This window comes from Spinacia oleracea, chromosome 6, assembly GCF_020520425.1.
Source record: "Spinacia oleracea cultivar Varoflay chromosome 6, BTI_SOV_V1, whole genome shotgun sequence".
Classification (NCBI taxonomy): domain Eukaryota; kingdom Viridiplantae; phylum Streptophyta; class Magnoliopsida; order Caryophyllales; family Amaranthaceae; genus Spinacia; species Spinacia oleracea.
The window spans coordinates 126,559,706-126,571,239 of record NC_079492.1 but is presented as its reverse complement, the minus strand read 5'-3'; the positions used below and the strand labels follow the sequence as shown (position 1 = coordinate 126,571,239).

The 11,534-nt window shown below is 42.0% G+C and overlaps 1 non-coding gene across 1 annotated transcript; it reads left to right on the top strand.

The window, feature by feature from the left end:
* Positions 1–7,881: 7,881 nt before the first annotated feature.
* On the top strand, positions 7,882–7,988 carry LOC130464544 (small nucleolar RNA R71). The gene has a single exon (XR_008924944.1). It is a non-coding gene; the product is annotated as a small nucleolar RNA R71 (small nucleolar RNA).
* The last annotated feature ends 3,546 nt before the right edge of the window (positions 7,989–11,534 follow it).

The following is an 11,534-nucleotide window of genomic DNA, read 5'->3' as shown; positions in this document are numbered from 1 at the left end:
CCATTGCTCGCCTACTGCTGCCCGCCGACCTCACTCCAACCACCATCCCATCTCCATCTCGTTTCTCATCTCACCCATTCCCTTCTATTTCTCTCCCCACTGCCATGGAATCACCATTGGAGTTAGTTCAAGCTTTCTCTCTCCTCCATGTTGAACCTTCAAAATTCCCCAATCAAAATTCACAATTCTCCAATTGGATTCCTCAATTCTCCAATTAAATTCCCTAATTTCTATAAGAATTAAATAAACTCAATTCTAGAAAAAAAAAAATTGGTAGATAAACAAAAGTAAAAATCGGTGAGCGGGATTTCAAATTACCCATTTGTCTTGTGTCGACCCAATTTGAAGCTAACAGCAATCTCAACATCATCCCTTGTTGCACCAACTTCTCGGTGAGCGGTGGTGCAGTAAACGGTGGAATACAGAGGAGAAAAAAAGGGGAGGAGAGAGGAAGAGGGATGACCGGGTTTTTCTTCGATTGAGCTGAGCTGCGAGACAAGGAAGGAAGCAGAAGGAGGGAGCTGACAATGAAGGCGGTGGTGGTTAATGGCAGAAGGGAGGGAAGAGAGAAAATAAATGGGTGGGTTATTGGGTTATTGGATAGGTTAATTAGGTTTGTTAATGGGTGGGTTGAGTATAGGAGTTAATTAGGGATTAATTGAGTTAATTATATGTTAATTGGGTTGATTAAGAGCTGATGACGTCATCAAGGGTATTTGGTGTATTAAGTTTTGAATTAGGGGTATTTGGTGTATTATGAAAAGTGCAGGGGTATTTGGTGAATTTCTTCAAACCTCGAGGGCATTTCATGAAAAAACCGTAACAATTAATTAACAATCATAACTAGGAAAACATGCATCTCTCGAATCTTATGAATTCCTTAGGATAGAACAACTAGCGGGCTCTCGCTACGTACTAGAAATAATTCCTATCTAATAGCCACAGACCAAAAACATCAGATTTATACCTCTCGGCGCATAATCTAAGGTTAATCAAACTCAAATCAAAATAGTCCAGCCGAACAGAATTGATGAGCAATAATAATAAGCTATAGAAATTATAATCAATCAATCAAATAATCAAGTCCACATATAATCCCAATCATGCATTCATGGATCCCCTAAACCCTAGAAATTAAACTACTCACTCATGATAACTAATAACAAAGCGATTAACATAATGGAAAACATGATCAAAGCAATAGAATAAATTAAAGTAAGAAGCAATACCTAATTCTCGAACAATGGAAATTGAAAGCTTGTGTTTTTGTATAAATCGAACTAAGTGTTTGAATTAATGTAGAGAGAAAACAAAACTTAGAAAAATAAACTAAGGGTTTTGTGCTGGAAAATAAGGTGTCCCTAAAAAATAAAACAAGTTTGCTTATATAGTTTTGCCAAAATAAGGCCTAAAAACGGAATTAAAAACGCGAAAAACTGCTGGAGGTTGGCGTCGTCCGATCGGGCGAATCACTCGATAGTCGGCCCGATCGGGCCAAAATCCGCCCGATCGGGCGGATTGCGAAATCTCCACAAAGCCTCCAGATTGACCGCCCGATCCGGATCGGGCGAGCTGCGCCCGATCGGGCGCGCGTTGATGAACTTGGCTTGCTTATAATTCCGCCCGATGGTTGCATTTCGCCCTCAGCTTCCAGGGCGATTTGCAATCTTCAATGTATCTCGCCCGTATCGCCAAGTCTAACTCCCGGGGCTCAACCATAAGCATCTAAGGCTCCCGAAAGTCGACGATGGAAGTCCCGAACTTCTCGGACTCATCTAGTGGCCTTGATCAACAATGAAACGGGTCTAAAACGACCAATTTCTCATAATCAAACCTGAAACTCAAGGCACACTCAATAGCACACATTAGTACTAGAAACGGCTCCTAAGAGCACGTTTGATACATAAAAGTACTAAGGGACGGGGGTAAAAACTCTATATAAAACGCATATATCAAACTCCCCCAAGCTAGATCTTTGCTTGCCCCTAAGCAAAGAAATCATCGATGAATACACAAATCAACTTCACCCCAAACACATCTTAAAACAATGGATACGATTCAAGGCAAAATCCAAAAAGCATGCATCAATGTCAACCAATCAAATTCATTCAACCGCCAATCCACCTCAACGATCGTCACGCAAAGCGAACCACAAGTGTACAATGGAATTCAAGACTAGTGCTCACACACTCGTCACTCATTTATGTGGCGGATAAAAAATGTACCCGTTCGCTCCCCTCCCAACATATATGTGTACAATGCCCTCCCAACTCACAACACTCGTGTGTCTAGAAAAACATGCACTCAACCTAGTAGTCGACTCGGAATGTGTCATGTCATAACTTGCATTGATAAACAACTACTTTCACATTAATATGACTCTATGCACAAAGGTCGGAACAAAGCTTGTAATGATAGGCTTGGGTAGAGGTGCGGTAAATTTGGGTAAAACGTGAGCTTAAAGCCTTGGCTTTGGGGAGCATAAATCCTAGCAAAACCATGGTCAACCACAAATGACGACCACAACCACAACTTCCCACTCAACACATGATGAAACAACAAACAAACCACACTATACTTTATTGCCTTTCTTTCACAATTAAAATCAATCACTCATAAAGATAAGAAATTACAATACTTGAGTGTAACAATGCTTTGAATTTTTCTGAGAGTAATGAATTTTTTTTCTTTTTATTTTTTTTTCAATTTCCTTTTTTTTTTTCCTTTGGAAACCTTCATATTTTCTATTCTTCTCATCTCTTTCACTCTTCATTATTTTTTTTTCTCTTTTTCAAACAACAACAGGATAAGAAGAACTCCCTTATTTCCTTTTCAACACTCACTTTGTGCTCAAAACTAAGCACACTACAACTCCCTCACCTCACTTACTATTAGCTCCCCCAATCTAGGCTTGGGACTAGTAACCAATGGGGCTTTCATGGGCTTGTAATATGGCTAGTCACCGAATAAAGGGGCACAAGCAACAACATGGGTAGAAAATGAGGGAACAAATGTATCTAGATTCATCTGAAGGGAACAATGTGCATGTATATGAGTCATAAAACATTACTAATAGTTGCAAACCAATACTCAAAATCAATGGCACACCAAGAAGCTATCACACATCCTAACCAAGTCGACTAGTCAAGCACCAAGTCCACAAGTAGTTGGTCAGAGTTGACTCATGTCAAGGCATCAAAGTAATCGGATCTCAAATCATGGTTAACAAATCAACAATACTCGTCATCAAAAACCAAGAATCAAAACAGTTTACAATCAAGGGGCACAGGGAAGCATGGTTTTGTATTCATCGGAACGTATTTTTGTATTTTTTTTTTCAAAGCAATAAACTAATCTAGAAAGCATTAAACACACCAAAATAAACACACCAAAATAAAGAAATGCAATAATAAAAGAAAGACATACCTACAATGTACAAGTAGTGTGAAACCCCCCCCAAACCAAATCAGACAATGTCCTCATTGGCTCAAGGGTATCGAACCCCATCATCAACATCATCTCGGCATCACTGATGGCCTTGGCCATCATCACCATCATCATCACCATCATCACGGCCAGCATGCCCACTAGGACCCGCTCCCCCACCCTCCGTACTGGGTGGGTGTGAAGGTGCCCATAGAACCCGGAGCTCCATATCCCTCCGCGGGATAGGTAAACCAGGTAGGGTGCTCGTAATCTGGGGCAATATAGCCCTACCTGGCATACTGATCATAAAATGGGAACATGGTCCTCTGGTGATCAGTTGCGAACTCCCGGAACCCGAGCTCAAGTCTGCTCAACCTCTCATCAATGGACCCCTGATCCTCATGAACTACCGGGCCACTCTGGGGCCTCCCCGTGTCTCGACGCCCCCTCCTGAAGTAGGTGCGAGGCTCTGGCTGGTACTGATGGGGCTCTGGCTGAGGGTCAGGCTGAGGCTGGGGGTCAGGCTGAGGCTCTTGCTCAAATCCAACAAATAGATAATGAGCCTGACCGGGTCTGAAACTAGTGCGGCCCTGAGGGTCGGGCAAGGTGAAAAGCCTGTTTCCCTCGAACATCCAGTACATGGCTCCCGGCCTAAATAACCCATGCTCCCCCTGTAGCCTACGGAGTCCAGCAAAATAAGCCAAATCAAGCAAGTTGCTACCCAGAACTGGAATCTGGTTAGCCTCAGTAAAATTGGCCGTGGCCATGGCTATGTGGGTGATCAACCCACCAATGGTAATCTTGGTAGTATGTGTGGAGGTGGCTATGGAGTAAAATTGAGAGGCCATGTGATGTGCAAGGTTCATTTTGTAGCTCTCCTCTCCTTCGGAAACGTAGCCACCTAAGATCTCTAGCTCCGTACTCCTAATATTCTGGGTCTCATCCCTACCAAAGATCGTAAAACCAAGAAACCTGTAGAAGACAATGGGTACCGGGTGTTGAATCTTGGAAGCATGCAAATGTTGCATACTCCCGGGATTCGCATTGCCCGTAAGCTTTCCCCACATGGTGCAGTTATTGTGAGTCTCCTTGGGTTTCCTACTATATGTGGTAGACAATCCAAAAATCCTACCAAAATCAGATAAGCTCATGGTGTAGGTCCGGTTCATCACACGAAATTGAACCGATGACACGGTTCGATAACCATCCCTACGAACATTAAAACTACTCAAAAATTCTAGAGTCAACCGCCTAAATGTGAGACGGAGCATACCATACATGCTACTCATACCAACACCAACAAAAACACGTTTTACATCACGCTCAATTCCCATATCATGCAATGATTTTTGACATATAAAGCGAGTAGGGATTACCTCCCTCAATTTGAGGTGCATGAATCGTGCTCGTTGCTCCTCCGTAATAAAGATGACATCCGGAAAATCCGTGTCGGGCTCGAATTGCGGTGGTGGAGGTGGTGGTGTCGGTTCCCGAGCTCGGCTTGTGGAAGCCTCATGTTGATTTCTTGGTACCCTCGTGCATTTTCTTTGTGGCCTATTTGCCATTGATGAAAAATCTGAATTTTTGAGTTTTTTTTTTTTTTTTTGAGCTTTTTGGGTGAATTTGGGGATTTTGTGGGGATGAGAGAAAACTTAAATCGGTTAGGTGTAGGTTGTAGAGGATGATGAGAGGATGATTTTGATGAAAGAATTGTTGAATTTGGTGGAGATTTGAGGGAGATATGGTGGTTTGAAGTTTTTGGAAGTTGGGGTTTAATGGAGGAGTGAGAGAAAGTTAGGTTGAAGATGAAGAGGAAGTGAAGAAAGATTGGGGAAACCGTGAGTTTATCGCTGAAATCGCGTCTCGCCCGATCGGGCGGTTTGCGATCCTTTTCTTCTGATCCGTGCGCGCCCGATCGGGCGCACCTCGCCCGATCCGCATCGGGTGATTTGCGATTGCCTCTTTTCTTGACTTTTTCTGCCCAGAATTCCTCCTTGACTTTTCCACGAACTTTTCCTCAACCGCCCGATCGGGCAAAATAATTTCGCCCGATCGGGCATTCCACTCGCCAGTCCGCCCGATCGGGCATGCTGCGCCCGATCGGGCAGAAATAAGCTGCATGAAAATCATCAGTGCGCGCCCGATCGGGCGCACCTCGCCCGATCAGCATCGGGCGATTTGCAGCGTGCTTGGCCTTGAGCTTAATTTCACTTTCTCGAACTTGGGGCTTTAGGCCTGCACATTAAGAAACACCTAAACAGCGTAATGCCCTCTTCTCGCCTCACTAACACCAAAAAAACAATACTTAAACACACGTAGGTAATGGAAAATACTAACTAAACACACAAAAATTAGAATCAACAATCAAACTTATACTACTAAGGCAATAAATGGATAATGAAATACTCATCCCCTATGAGATTGATGTAATGTCCCCATTACAGTATCTCCGTTTATGCGCAGACAATGGACATGAAAGGGATGAGAGCCACGACAGCTCGTCGAATGGGGGCACCAAAGATGGTGCCATCTGGTGTCACATCGATTACCTTGGATGAGCTGTGTGGTGCGGGAAGTGACAGATCACGACCCCGATCACGAATACGATGTCCACCGTTTACAGAACTTTCGGCCCTTTGGGTCGTGGCATCATCAATCCGTCCCTTCTTTCGAACCCATGCCGAAGAGTGCATACTCCGATCACCTCCACCTGCAAGACAATTTGAAACATGTGCTTTTTCCGAGGAGTTATTAGAGTTAGTATGAGTCAATTCGGTATTAAAATAATCATTAGAAACATTGACTCCAAAACATGACTCCTCTACCATAGGGTTCTTAGCAACATGGGTTAAATTGAAAGTAACCTTATCATCCCCCACATTTAAGGTCAGCTTGCCATTCTTGACATCTATGATTGCCCCCGCATTGTGTAGAAAAGGCCGACCTAAAATAATAGGAATTTGCCTATCCTCTTCCATGTCTAAAACAACAAAATCAACAGGAATAAAGAATTTACCTACTCTAACAGGCACATCTTCTAAGACACCTAAGGGGTATTTTACAGATCTATCGGCCATTTGCAGAGTTATGTTGGTAACTTTTAAATCACCCATGTTCAACTTAGTACATACAGACAGGGGCATGACACTAACACTGGCACCTAAATCACATAAGGCTTTGTCAATAAAAAGGTTGCCAATATTACACGGGATAGAGAAACTCCCGGGGTCCTTCAACTTGGGTGGAGACTTATTTTGTAGTAAGGCACTGCACTCCTCAGTAAATGCAACAGTCTCCACCTCACTAAATGCTCTCTTCCTAGTCAAGATGTCTTTCATGTATTTAGCATATGCAGGTACTTGAGTAATTAATTCAGTGAAAGGGACTGTTACCTGCAGATTCTTTACCACTTCTAAGAACTTACCAAACTGCTTGTCTAGCTTGTTCTTTAGCTGACGATGAGGGAAGGGAAGTTTGATAGGTGGAACTTGTATCTCAACTTTCTTCTCAACCTCTGTGTCAGCTTCCTTATCCTTGACCACCTTCTCACTTTCTCCTGGCACAGCACCACTAACAGATACTTCAACCCCTTCCTCTATAGTCATAGGTGGCCCATCATACTCATATCCACTCCGCATAGTGACATCATTTACAGACTCTCTGGTCACAGGCTGTGAAGGGAGTTGACCTTTGGGTCTCTCTGCAAGAGCGGTAGCCATTTGTGCCACCTGTTTATCCATGATCTTGTTATGAGCAGTGAGGGCATCGATTTTGGCATCCTTTTCGCTTAGAGATCTCTGCAATTCCAACATCATATTCCTCATCTCTACAAGCATGGGATCAGGTTGTGTGGGTTGAGGTTGTGGTGGTAAGCCAGGTGATCCACTAGGTTGCGAGTTGTAGTTACTCCGCGGTTGGTAGGGTTGTTGTGGTGGTGGAGGGTGTTGAATCTGGTGGGGGTTCTGAACATTAGTACTCCTATATGATAATAGGGGGTTGTTTTTATACCCCTCATTGTATGAGTTGGAATACGGATTGTTCTGCTTGTAGGACTGGAATGCATTGCATTGTTCGATGGAGCTCCGACATACCTGTGCATAATGGCCTTGCATCCCACAACTATTACAGACATTAGCAGATTGGGCACTCATTGCAGCGACACTAGCATGTTGGGTGGATTGGGAAGATGCGATCTGTATATTGTCGAGCTTGTGATGTAGGGCAGTTAGCTGAGCAGTAAGTTGTTCAATAGAATTCATCTCATGCTTAACACCTCGGTCGGCAAAACCTCTAGGATTCCCATATTGGGCACTATGGATGGCCATCTCCTCAATCACCTCCAAAGCTCTAGGCACCTCCAGTTGCATAAATCTTCCACTGGCAGCTGAATCCAAAAGACACCTAGACTCATTACCCAGACCATTGTAAAACTGCTGAACCAGGAACCAGTCATCCAAACCATGGTGTGGGCACTCTCTTTGCAAGTCCTTGAATCTCTCTCAAACTTCGAACAAACTCTCATCTACTTGTTGAGAGATACCTAATATCTGACCCCTCAGACGAGCTGTCTTCTCAGGTGGGAAATATTTAACATAGAATGCAAGGGCCAAAGAATTCCAATCGGTGATTTTCATAGCTACGCGGTTGAGACTGTTAATCCATAGCTTGGCCTTCCCACTCAATGAAAATGGAAAGAGTATCTCCATAGTCTGCTCCGGTGTTAAATTCTTCTGCTTAATGGTGGCACAATACTGAATGAAAGACTGAATGTGGAGATTGGGATCTTCACCCTTTTCCCCACCGAATTGGTGTCTCTCGATCATGTTTATCAGCTGGGGTTCAATCTTGAAATTCTCGACCGCAATGGAAGGCATGATTGCCTTGGGAAGCATAGACAGACTTGGTTTAGAATAGTCTGTAAGCCTTGGCACAAGTGGGGGTGGTGGTGCTTGGTCACCCATCTCTGAATCTGTATGGGATAGATTGCTAATCAGATAGTCGGATTCAGAGTCAGAATAGTCTCTCAACTGTTCAACGAATCTACGCCGTCTACGAAAGGTCCGTTCAGGTTCAGGATCGAACGAAGTCAGATCGCTGGTATGGACAGTCCTGGGCATAAACAAGCAAGAACTAGAAAACAGTCGTGAGATCCGGTCTCAAGGAACGGGAGTCCCTTGAGAAGTGACAAACAATAATCCAGAAAAACAATTAATAACAGAAAATAAAACCGTTTTCCCGGCAACGGCGCCAAAATTTGACAAGCTAAATCGCACTCCTATCAAAGATAAACCTAACGTTCACCAACTAAAAATATAGCAAGGGAAGCAGGGATCGTATCCACATGGAAACAATGTTCTTTCTACTATTAATTAACTAATCTAGACTACTGGTAACAAAGAATTGGATTGGTTTGTATATTAAGCTAAGGCAAATAATCAAACTGGAATATAACAATATTAAGGGAATCTAGGGCAGCGGTTCACCACAAATGCAGACCGGGATTGGACAACGGACAATAACAATTAATTAACAATCATAACTAGGAAAACATGCATCTCTCGAATCTTATGAATTCCTTAGGATAGAACAACTAACGGGCTCTCGCTACGTACTAGAAATAATTCCTATCTAATAGCCACAGACCAAAAACATCAGATTTATACCTCTCGGCGCATAATCTAAGGTTAATCAAACTCAAATCAAAATAGTCCGGCCGAACAGAATTGACGAGCAATAATAATAAGCTATAGAAATTATAATCAATCAATCAAATAATCAAGTCCACATATAATCCCAATCATGCATTCATGGATCCCCTAAACCCTAGAAATTAAACTACTCACTCATGATAACTAATAACAAAGCGATTAACATAATGGAAAACATGATCAAAGCAATAGAATAAATTAAAGTAAGAAGCAATACCTAATTCTCGAACAATGGAAATTGAAAGCTTGTGTTTTTGTATAAATCGAACTAAGTGTTTGAATTAATGTAGAGAGGAAACAAAACTTAGAAAAATAAACTAAGGGTTTTGTGCTGGAAAATAAGGTGTCCCTAAAAAATAAAACAAGTTTGCTTATATAGTTTTGCCAAAATAAGGCCTAAAAACGGAATTAAAAACGCGAAAAACTGCTGGAGGTTGGCGTCGCCCGATCGGGCGAATCACTCGATAGTCGGCCCGATCGGGCCAAAATCCGCCCGATCGGGCGGATTGCGAAATCTCCACAAAGCCTCCAGATTGACCGCCCGATCCGGATCGGGCGAGCTGCGCCCGATCGGGCGCGCGTTGATGAACTTGGCTTGCTTATAATTCCGCCCGATGGTTGCATTTCGCCCTCAGCTTCCAGGGCGATTTGCAATCTTCAATGTATCTCGCCCGTATCGCCAAGTCTAACTCCCGGGGCTCAACCATAAGCATCTAAGGCTCCCGAAAGTCGACGATGGAAGTCCCGAACTTCTCGGACTCATCTAGTGGCCTTGATCAACAATGAAACGGGTCTAAAACGACCAATTTCTCATAATCAAACCTGAAACTCAAGGCACACTCAATAGCACACATTAGTACTAGAAACGGCTCCTAAGAGCACGTTTGATACATAAAAGTACTAAGGGACGGGGGTAAAAACTCTATATAAAACGCATATATCAAACTCCCCCAAGCTAGATCTTTGCTTGCCCCTAAGCAAAGAAATCATCGATGAATACACAAATCAACTTCACCCCAAACACATCTTAAAACAATGGATACGATTCAAGGCAAAATCCAACAAGCATGCATCAATGTCAACCAATCAAATTCATTCAACCGCCAATCCACCTCAACGATCGTCACGCAAAGCGAACCACAAGTGTACAATGGAATTCAAGACTAGTGCTCACACACTCGTCACTCATTTATGTGGCGGATAAAAAATGTACCCGTTCGCTCCCCTCCCAACATATATGTGTACAATGCCCTCCCAACTCACAACACTCGTGTGTCTAGAAAAACATGCACTCAACCTAGTAGTCGACTCGGAATGTGTCATGTCATAACTTGCATTGATAAACAACTACTTTCACATTAATATGACTCTATGCACAAAGGTCGGAAGGTCTTCAAAGCTTGTAATGATAGGCTTGGGTAGATGTGCGGTAAATTTGGGTAAAACGTGAGCTTAAAGCCTTGGCTTTGGGGAGCATAAATCCTAGCAAAACCATGGTCAACCACAAATGATAGGAATCGAACAGCTATGGAGACGATTCCAACAGAACGCCATACTTGATAATGAGCAGCGTTGTCAGAGGAGAGAGTATGACGGAGATGAATCGAAGCGATGAAATCGAAGCAGATCTTTTTTCTTTTTTGGAAATTATGGTCGTAATTTGATGGGTTTTATTGCAGATCATGATGCTTGAATGGATGTTTTAAGCTTGTAAATAATCGCCGCTTGAATTGATGAAAGATGCAAAGGTTGGAGAGAGAGTTGTAGAAGAAAGCAACGGTTGATTTTTTGTTCGGTTTTCTTTCGCAAGCGTTTCCATTTAATTAAAAAAAAATGTAATAAAATATTGAAATTTCAGGAGGGGGCCACGTGGCTCTCCAACCTCCTTGATATTAAATACTAGATTATGTCCCGTGCACGCACGGTTATTTTAAAATTATTAATTGACCATCTTTTTTAACTGAAATATTTACCCCTTAAATCTATTGCGTAATTAATAATTCTCGAACATACTCATTTTATCATATAATATACAATTTTCGTTCTATTACGTATTATATATTTTATATGTTTAATATGTTGATTTGACCAAATTAAATATTTGATATGATTAATATAAACAAAATATGGAGTAAGAATGTTTTTTTTATTATTGATATGACGATCTAACTAAATATTACCAAAATTGTCTAATAATGTCATATTTAATACTCTGTAATCCTATTTTTTCTATTTATAAACATTTATACGAACGGAGAGAAAATAATAATAAAATAAAATAATATATTTTTTTTAGGAAAGGGTTTTTGACGGGAAAAAATCGCACCAGGAATTGACACGTGTTATTCCTGGTGTCTCTTTTAGTATACAGTAATAGATTAGAATAGATTTCATAGCATA